Source organism: Physeter macrocephalus, chromosome 10 (genome assembly GCF_002837175.3).
Source record: "Physeter macrocephalus isolate SW-GA chromosome 10, ASM283717v5, whole genome shotgun sequence".
NCBI lineage: Eukaryota > Metazoa > Chordata > Mammalia > Artiodactyla > Physeteridae > Physeter > Physeter macrocephalus.
This window is the reverse complement of record NC_041223.1, coordinates 2,338,802-2,348,484: the sequence shown is the minus strand read 5'-3', so window position 1 is coordinate 2,348,484 and position 9,683 is coordinate 2,338,802. Positions and strand designations below refer to the sequence as shown.

Here is a 9,683-nt window from a genome sequence, read left to right as displayed (position 1 = left end):
GCAGGGTTCGAGGTCGTGGACTGACGGCCCCGTTGGACGTGCCGGAGCGCAGCGCTCACCTGGGGAAGAGCACGCCCCACGGTGCAGGTGCAGACCCTCCTGGACTCGGCCTTGGGCTGCCTGGGACCCCACCTGGTCTCTGCCCTTGCACACTAACCCACCCCGCCCTCCTGACACGGCCTACACTGCCCGCCCCCATTGTACGAAGGGGCGTATTTGGTGGAAACAAGTGCAGAGGAAATGAGGGCAGCCGCTCTCCTGGGTCATCCACACTGGACGGAGGAGGAGAGTGAACAGCGTGTGACAAAGGCTGAGGGGAACCAGCAGAATGGCTTATCTTGGGGGAAACGATACAGAGAACGAAGAATTTTAAAGTAAAAACCTAGGGCTTCCCTGGTGGCGCAGTGGTTGCGAGTCCGCCTGCCGATGCAGGGGAACCGGGTTCGCGCCCCGGTCCGGGGAGGTCCCACATGCCGCGGAGCGGCTGGGCCCGTGAGCCGTGGCCGCTGCGCCTGCGCGTCCGGAGCCTGTGCTCTGCAACGGGAGAGGCCATAGCAGCGAGAGGCCCGCGTACCGCAAAAAAACAAAAGTTAAAACCTAATTGCACTACTTGAGATTTGAGAACGTTTGTACCTAAAAAAGGCCGCTGTGAAAAAGGTGCAATCAAAATGATTTTTAAAAATTAATTATTTAGTTTTGGCTGCGTCGGGTCTTCGTTGCTGCGCGCGGGCTTTCTCTGGTTGTGGCGAGCGGGGGCTACTCTTTGTTGCAGTGCACGGACTTCTCATTGCGGTGGCTTCTCGTTGCGGAGCACGGGCTCTAGGCGCGCGGGCTTCAGTAGCTGTGGCTCGTGGGCTCAGTAGTTGTGGCACACGGGCTTAGTTGCTCCGCGGCATGTGGGATCTTCCCGGACCGGGGCTCGAAACCATGTCCCCTGCGTTGGCAGGCGGATTCTTAACCACTGTGCTGCCAGGGAAGCCCCCAAAATGATTTTTGATTAAAAAATTGTTGGGCCAAGTCATTCGGTGGAAGGATTAAATGATGGGATAACACACACACCCACAAAAAAATAAAAATTAGTAACCTCAGAGGTAAAGAACTCCCTGCATGTGTAGCAAAAAGACCAAGGTGGAAACAGAATGGCCAGGAGATGTGGACAGAGGGTTGACTAAGGACCGCAGCAGCTACGTGTCCATCCACAGGGTTAAAACTGAGGCAGGAAACACTGGCAGAAACGTGCATAGGTTCAGAGACACCTGAGTGTCTGGATGAGTGAAGGCCAGGCCCACAGCTGGGTGGATCCTGATTAGTGTGAAAAAAAGACTCTTCTAAGATCATTTTAAAGGAATGAGAATGAAATTGCCTGACCGGATGCTACAAGTATTAGAGCAATAACTACAAAGTTAGGAGGGAAAATGAATTTTGAGCATAGAATGTCTACCCTGATGGGGGAAAAAAAAAAAATGGAACCTTCCTGCCTTGTAGGAAATGGATCGCCAAGCAAGGTGAGATGGGTCTGGCCTCTCACGTGGCATCAGGCTTACGTCACGTCTCTGCGGGGCAGTCTGTGCTGCTACTGGCCGTGGGAGGGGACCTGTGGACCCCTCCCACCTTCTGGAGCACGCTGTGCCTTTACCAGGGCTTTGCCTCTGCGGAATGGTGACTCTGGGTAAAGTCGGGCCTGCTTCCCCAGAACCAGGAAGGAGAAGAGAGGGCCGGGGGTCCCCGGGCCTGCATCTCAGGGTGGATGGAGAGGAATAGGGACAGGGGAGCAGCAGGATAGAGGCGTCGGGGCCATGCCTTATATGCAGGGGTCATTTCTGATATTTTCGCCTGAGGTGGTGGTTTGGGCAATTTATGGAATCTTCCGGTTTGATGATGAAATTATTTTTCCCATAAACGTTTAATTTTCAAACACTTCTAGTTGCTAAAAGCCAATTTGGGCATGTTTTATAAATCACTAGACTATTGGATATGGATCTTAATCTCTCTTTTAAATCATTTATAGTTTGTAAAACTGAATGGTAGCTCTTCTGAAATGGAAATTTTTGATGAATGAGTTCCCTTTTTACTTCAGGCATTTAGCATCTCTCCCCCTTCTGTCTCAGTCCATGTGGTGTGTGATTTTTTTATCTGACCTTATGTTTAAATTTTGGTATACAGAATGCTGTGCTGCACCCACCACCCTGAGTCTGGTGTTGGGCCTTGATAGCAGGTGCTCCTGCAGCGCCAGGTGTGTTGGCTCTTTGGCTGGGGCGCCACCTTCCCTGACCCCTCTTCCCCATTGCACACACCTGGGCTACGCTCACCCTTTCTCCTCTTTCAAGGCCCAGGTTAGAGGAAGCAAGTGTTTTGTCTCCTCGGTGTGCCAGGCACTTGTCATCTGTCCCTTTGACTCCCTGCACATCCCGTTGTGGGGGAAGTATACCAGAATTCCAACAGATGTTTACAAACGTTCAAGGTGCCGGGCGCCAGGTGCTGTGCCAGGTGCGCACACGCTCTGGGCACAGTCGGTAACGGGCACTTGGGAAATACCACACGTGTGCCACCGTGTGCTGCTCACGGGCCCTGTGAGAATGTTACACGCAGGACCACCAGAAGGATGATGTTCGAGATGATCTTTGGACTTTGGTTCCCTGGAGACTGGTGGGCTGATGGGCTCTGCCCAGGGTTGCGGGACCCACAGGGAATGAGCCAAGGGCCCTTCTGAGAAGGAAGGGCGTCGCCAGCGAGGAAGCGTGGGCAGCAGAGACACAGGAGGTTGAGGAGCGGAGAGGGACTGAGGGCACGTGTGGAAGCCACTGCACAGATCAGGGTCGTGGACGCCGAACTCCCCGGCTGGGTGCTGTCGGGCAGCTTAGTCACGATCAGTCTTCCCAGTTTGCCCATCGGTACAAGCGGGAGTGAGTGCTGCCTCACCGAACGGGCCGGTGGTTGTGCAACAGAAGTAACGTACGCAGGGTGTCGAGCAGTGTTCTTGGCAAATAATGCTCAGTAAGTGTTAATGGTCTGTTTACTGAGAAGGTGAGAGTCACGGGACGTAGTTTAACTTGGATGTGGAGGGCAAGGAGGAGAGAGCGCCTTGGGTAATGGCAGATGAATTTCTGTTCCTCTCCCGAGGCCTGATTCAGATGCCACTTCCCACCCAGCCTTCTCCCCGCCCCCCGCCCCCCGCCCCGCCCCGAGCTACCCGCAGTGTAACGTGTTCATGGTCTGGGATTTCCCTGTGTCCCTGTCAGTGGTGTCCCCACGGGGGTTTCTAGCCGAGACTGCACACCACTTGAAGGAGACCTGGTGTGGTAACGGAATGAAAACCACCCAGACTGTTTGGAAAGTCACAGTATGCCATAAAAATTTACACCCACTATGATTTTAACACCCCCAAATGTGTTGTAATTCCTTTCACAAGAGAATTATGGGATTAAAAAGTAATTTCTTAGTGCACTACAGACTGAGTTGTTAAGGGGTGAGGTTCAAGCTTGAATTTACAGGGTGAGCATCTTTGTTCAGTCTTGCTGCTGGGGGTCTGTGTGATAAAGATGAGTGATGAAACATCAGAAGTTATCCCGACACTAAAAGCTAATTGTAACAGAGTACTTTCTCAGATCATACCCAAAGTAGTAATTCATGAGTTAAATTTTGAATAGAAATAATCACTAGGCTCTTGTATTATTCTATAACCCAGTGAATGAAGAGGAGTGCATCATATAAATACACTGTAAAAACATTTAGATTTACTACTGATTTGACACAAGATATTGATGAAGACCATGGAACACTATGATGTGCTGTATGACGAGAACATTAATGAAAAACTGGCGAATGGGCATAATTAAAAGAGAGCATGTATGTTACTAAAATGTTACGAGTCACTGAAAAAAAATGGAAATGCTATAAATTCCAAACTCGTGAAAAAAGAACTCGAAAAAGGTTTCCAAAATTTGACAGTTCTAAAACTTACATGCATGACATTTCCAAAATGAATCGTAATTGAATTCATCCATCGATGAAACTCTTACAATACGTCAGTAATTGAAAAACCATTCTGAGCAATCATTCTAGAGTAAAATTATTTTTTTATCTCCATAGAAAGATATTTTTAAAAGTCATTCGGTTACGAAGAGGTGATATCAGAAAGTGTGCCGTTAAAGCAGTGTAGGAAAAATGTATTACAAAAATACAGCAGGCAGTTAATGAAAATATTTATTTTCCTATATTTTGCGATGTTTGTGGCATTTGTCAGATTTATTTATTTTTATTTTTTATATTTTTACCATGCCAGCAGTACGTATTTATTATTATTCACGAATGGTCAAAAGACTTACGAGGCCCATTACTATTAGTATAACCACACATATGAAATATCACTTGGTGACATGGAGTGAAAAGGACAGTTTCATATGTATTAAAAAAATACATACACGTACACACGTTCTCTCAAAGGCTCGCTATTCACCGCTGCAAAAGCAGGAGGCTTCAAGCTGCAGGAGTTCCAATATACTTAACAAGTTGAAACATCTCAAGCAGAAAAACTACACTTCAATTGCAAAAATAAAGTTTCTTCAAACATTTTGATCTGAGCTCAAGCAAAGCAAATAATGAACACCAATGATTTTTATACTATTTAACACACTTCGGAACATAAAAGGACCAACAGATGCAAAAGTCCTGAAAATGTAGAGGTTGTTTGTAGGAATGAACACTGCGTTTCATCCAAAACACAAGTCTACAGCAGATGTGTTTCATCCTGGCTCTCAAATATTTGAGAATCATAATTTACTATAGTCAAACGGCAAGTTAAGCCAGAACAGAATGATAAACAGAAAACTCATTACTTCAAACAAGGTGTTACTGTCCTTGGTTTCCTGAGACAGTTTCACCAGTGCAAGAGCATCATTCGCCTGAAAGATCGTGAGTCACGCTTAAAGAGCACTCGTACAAAGCTATCTCCTTTTTTCTTTAAAAGGTGCCACATACTTCTCATTTAAACAACAACAACAACAACAACACACATAATGCTGATGAAAGACCGTTTGTCTCCATCTCTTGGCAATGAGGAAAGGCCAGAGTGATGCTTCGATTCCAGTTCGAAATGGTGTTCACTGGCCACTGCCTACGGTCTCCAGTTTGGAGGAGTCAAGCTGAGCGTTTCTCGGACGTTGTGCTCCTAAGACAGGACCGTCAGTTATCGGTCTTAAGTGGCCGCTGGGGAGGTTGAAGGCGTCTGCAGCTGCACACGCCATTTCGTACTTAGTCGTCTGTTCATTGCCAGACCGGTGAAAGGTTCCCCTAACTGATGGATCCAGCATCCTCTTCTGTGATAACCGACGACACACGGCGGCCACATCGTTGACGTTTGTGGGGAACCGCTGCTGCCGGTGGGCCCTGTTCGCAGACGTGTTACTGGACACTGCACTTTATCAGACATAGCGGTCACGGCGCTTTCCTCCAGCCTTTCAGCTTCTCCGAACAGAACAGGGATTCTCAAAACAGCAGCTCCTAAATTGTTCTCCAGGACGGCCCTTTCTCCCTCTAGTTTTGTTTTGCCATATAGATTTAGGGGACTTGGTACGTCTTCCTTTCTGTAAGGTGGGTTTGTTCCAGCAAAAACGTAACCGGAGCTGTAGCGTAGATTAGAAATGCTCCGATTGCGGCTGCTTCCTCCACCGAGTTCCCGGGAGCATCCCCGTTAATTTGAGAAGCAGCATCCGGCCGATTTTCGACAACGTCTGGCCTTCTCCCTGCTGCACAGCGTACTAGGACATGGGGCTGAAAGTCATAAATGATGTGATGAACTGCTTTAGACTCCGAGAGATTAAGCTGCTCAGATTTTGGTCTTGCTCTTCTAAAACCACAGCCAGCGGCATATGCCAGTTATTCTGCTGAAATTCTTAGTACACAGCCCTGCCGAGAAGCCTGGTGGCACCAGTAATCAGAACCTGCCAGTTGGGGCTGCTAACTTCCTCCTCCGCCAAAGGGCAGTTCACGGGGACGAAGTGGATAGAGAGCTCCGGCTCCCACCCGCCGTGTTGGCGTCACCGCAGGTTTGTGTTTACTCCGGCGCCCTCGGCCCTCCTCCCCTAGGTCCGGGCCGGCCGATCTGTCAGACTTTTAACATTTATAGTTTGTTGGGCTCTTGTGTCTCTTCATAGTATGTACGTTTATAGCTCACTCTGTATAGGTCATTTCGTATCCCTCCTCTAGCAGAAGGTTATCCCAGATGTTACAGGCTGCTAAACGAGGCCCTGCCCTAGTCAGTAGGCTAGGAGTCTAGCCAACAGAAAACAGTGGAGACGGAAAAACAGTTTAAGTCTGTTATCAAGGAGCGTTGGTCGTTGAAAATACGTAGGCGTCTGCAACTTGAGCGGATTCTGTAGATCAAATGAGAAATACTGAAAGTTTCTTCATGAAACTCGAATCCTGAGAACCTTTGGCGGGAGAGTCCACAGCACCGTGGGTACCCGTCTCCTCCTCGTTCTCACAAGCCTTCACGCAGCGGGCGTGCTGCCTGCTGCCCTCCGTCCAGAGTGACACATCTGGTCGCCTCCTGGGCGTCCTGCCTGCTCCAGGGCTGTCAGCCTCACAGAGGCACTCGGCAGGCTGCTGCCATCAGCTCCTTGCTCTGGTTTAATGGCAGGCTCCCTGGTGGCAAACAACAGTCTCGGTCTATCCGATCTAACTTCGACAGAAAGGCAGTTTCTTGGAAAGATACAGGATGGAGAATCAGGTGTAAAACCAGGCAGGAGCCTAGGAAGATGGGTAAAGAGCGTGGTGGTACTGCAGCAGGATTTTTATTTTTTCATTTTATTTTTTCCATAACATCATATGGAAAAACCCGAACAAACTTCTTGGCCAACCCTATACATATTGGATGTTCCGTTGTTCGAGCACCATTGGAGAAAAAAACGATCCCTTCTCCACTGAATTGCCTTTACTCCTTCATCAGAAACCAGGCTGTATTAAATTTGACATTTATAAAGACCCCTCCCTGCAAGTTTCTCAGCCAGCAAGACTGTTGAGTACGTACCAGAGAAATTTAAGGAATGATAGATGTAGTCTCATTTGTTTTTACCTTGCCTCTTAAAACAAATGATTTGCGTTGGGAACTGCTACTAATGGCAGTTACTCATAACGGCCATTCACAGTCATAGACAAAAACAGCTTATGACGGCCTTTTCAGTTGGTGGAGTGCTCTCCCGGGAGGATGGAAGTTCATAAGGCAGGCACTGTGTTTCTGTCACTGCTGTCCCTTTAGGTCAGTGACAGATGCTCCTCTATGCGATGCTCCCAGCAACTCAGTGGGAATTACTTATTCCTCTTTTACAGGTACGATTGTGTAAGTTGTAGAGGCGGGACCTCAGCGTTTTCTGACAAGATGAGCAGAACACAGGGCTTCTCTCCACCAGCAGAGCCAGGACGTAGTTCCGAGAGCGAGTTGTGGAGACTTGAGGAGCGGGACTGCTCACTGCAGACAGGTCGGGCAGTAATTTGCATTGAAGTTTTGGTTGAGGTCTGTATGGTGGCCTCGACTTGATTTTGTTGGTGGCGAGGGCTGGAGTGGACATGCCTTGGTAATTTTTCCACTCCCATGTTTATTTGTGTTGTCCTGCAAGTCGAGGTGGGGTTTCCCGAGTGGGGACTGATTCTCCCTAAGAGCAATAACCAGATTTGTTTCCTTTACTCTAGTTTTTCCCCTTCTGTGGTGAGGTGGTAAGGGCCAGATTGCTGTCACCTTACCCCTTTTGGGGGGTCTGTACTGTAGGTGAGAAACCCTGAAATAAGAATCTGCAGGCTTGTGTGCACATTGTCCCTCTCTCCTCGTGAGAGAGGGAAAGCAACTTGATTCTCCCAGTATAAATAAATCCTCCTCAGGAAGAAAGGGGGAAGACGCCTGGGTTCTTACTCTTTGGAATGTAAGTAAATGTCTCCAGGAGGAGAGATTGCTGGAATATCTCCATGGGTCCAGGGTCTCAAACCCTTTTGAGATGTAAGCACAGAGCATGAGAAAGGTGAATCTCTATTCAGTAAAGACCTGCCCTTTGTCCAAGGTCCCAGTAAAATTTGTTCAGTAAGCCCGAACCATGCAGAAATACAGAAATATTTTCTCTGCAGCCTACAGTCCCACACCCAGGTGCTGGGTGTAACTCACCAAAGAACAAGCTGGAATGGCTGAGACAAACTTTGGGGCCAGAAAATGGTCAGGCTGTGCATTGCAGGCCGGAACATGCCGTAATGCAGCTCCTGTCACTTTCCAGTAATTTAAACAGCTTTATTGAGATATGTACACACCATGCAGTTCACCCATGTCAAGTATACAGTTCAACAGTTTTTAGTCTATTCACAGAGTTGTGCCACCATCACCACAGTCAGTTTTAAAATATTTTCATCACCGCCAAAAAGAACTGCATACCCACTGGCAGTTATTCTCCCTTTTCCCGACCCCTGCGACCTTCCCCCAAGACAACCGCTTCCTGACTCTCGAGAGTTGCCTATTCTGGGCCTCTTTTATAAATAGAATTATATAATATGTTATGATATGTTTTCTTTCATGACTGGCTGCTTTCACTGAGCGTAATGTTTTCAGGGTTCATCCATGTCACGGCATCTATCACTACTTTATTTCTTTTTATTGCCGAATTATAGTCTACTGTATGGATATACCATATTTGATATGTCAGTTCGTAAGCTGATGGACATTTGAGTTGTCTCCACTTTTTGCTGTTTTGAATAATACTGCTAAGAATATTCACACAATAGTCACATACAAGTTTCTGGGAGAACGTTTTCTCTTGAGTACCTACATAGAAGTGGAATTTCTGAGCCATATGATAACCCCATGTTTAGTATTTTGAGGAACTGCTAAACTGCATTCCAAAGTAGCTGCACCATTTTACATCCCTGCCAGCAGTCTACGAAGCTTCCAGTTTCTCCACATCCTCACCAGCACTCATTTTTTTGTGTGTGTGATGAAGGTGGATATGATTTTATTTTATTTTTCAAGTTTTGAATTTTATTTATTTTTTCTACAGCAGGTTCTCGTTAGTTATCCATTTGATACCTATGACTGTAAACATGTCAGTCCCAATCTCCCAGTTCATCCCATCACCACCACCTCCCGGCCACTTTCCCCTCTTGGTGTCCATACGTTTGTTTTCTACCTCTGTGTCTCTATTTCTGCCCTGCAGACCAGTTCATCTGTACCATTTTTCTAGGTTCCACATATATGCGTTAATATACGATATTTGTTTTTCTCTTTCTGACTTAACTTCACTCTGTATGACAGTCTCTAGATCCATCCACGTCTCTACAATGACCCAGTTTCGTTCCTTTTTATGGCTGAGTAATGTTCCATTGTATATATGTGCCACATCGTCTTTATCCATTTGTGTGTCGATGGACACTTAGGTTGCTTCCATGTCCTGGCTATTGTAAATAGTGCTGCAGTGAACATTGGGGTTATGTGTCTTTTTGAATTACGTTTTTCTCAGGGTATATGCTCAGGAGTGGGATTGCTGGGTCATATGGTAATTCTATTTTTAGTTTTTCAAGGAACCTCCATACTGTTCTCCATAGTGGCTGTATCAATTTACATCCCCACCAACAGTGCAAGAGGGTTCCCTTTTCTCCACACCCTCTCCAGCATTTGTTGTTTGTAGATTTTCTGATGATGCCCATTCTAACTG

The 9,683-nt window shown here is 47.1% G+C and overlaps 1 pseudogene; it reads right to left on the bottom strand.

Moving 5' to 3' along the window:
* Window positions 1-3,186: 3,186 nt before the first annotated feature.
* LOC102996643 (methionine adenosyltransferase 2 subunit beta-like) lies at window positions 3,187-6,021 on the bottom strand (annotated as a pseudogene).
* Window positions 6,022-9,683: the final 3,662 nt, after the last annotated feature.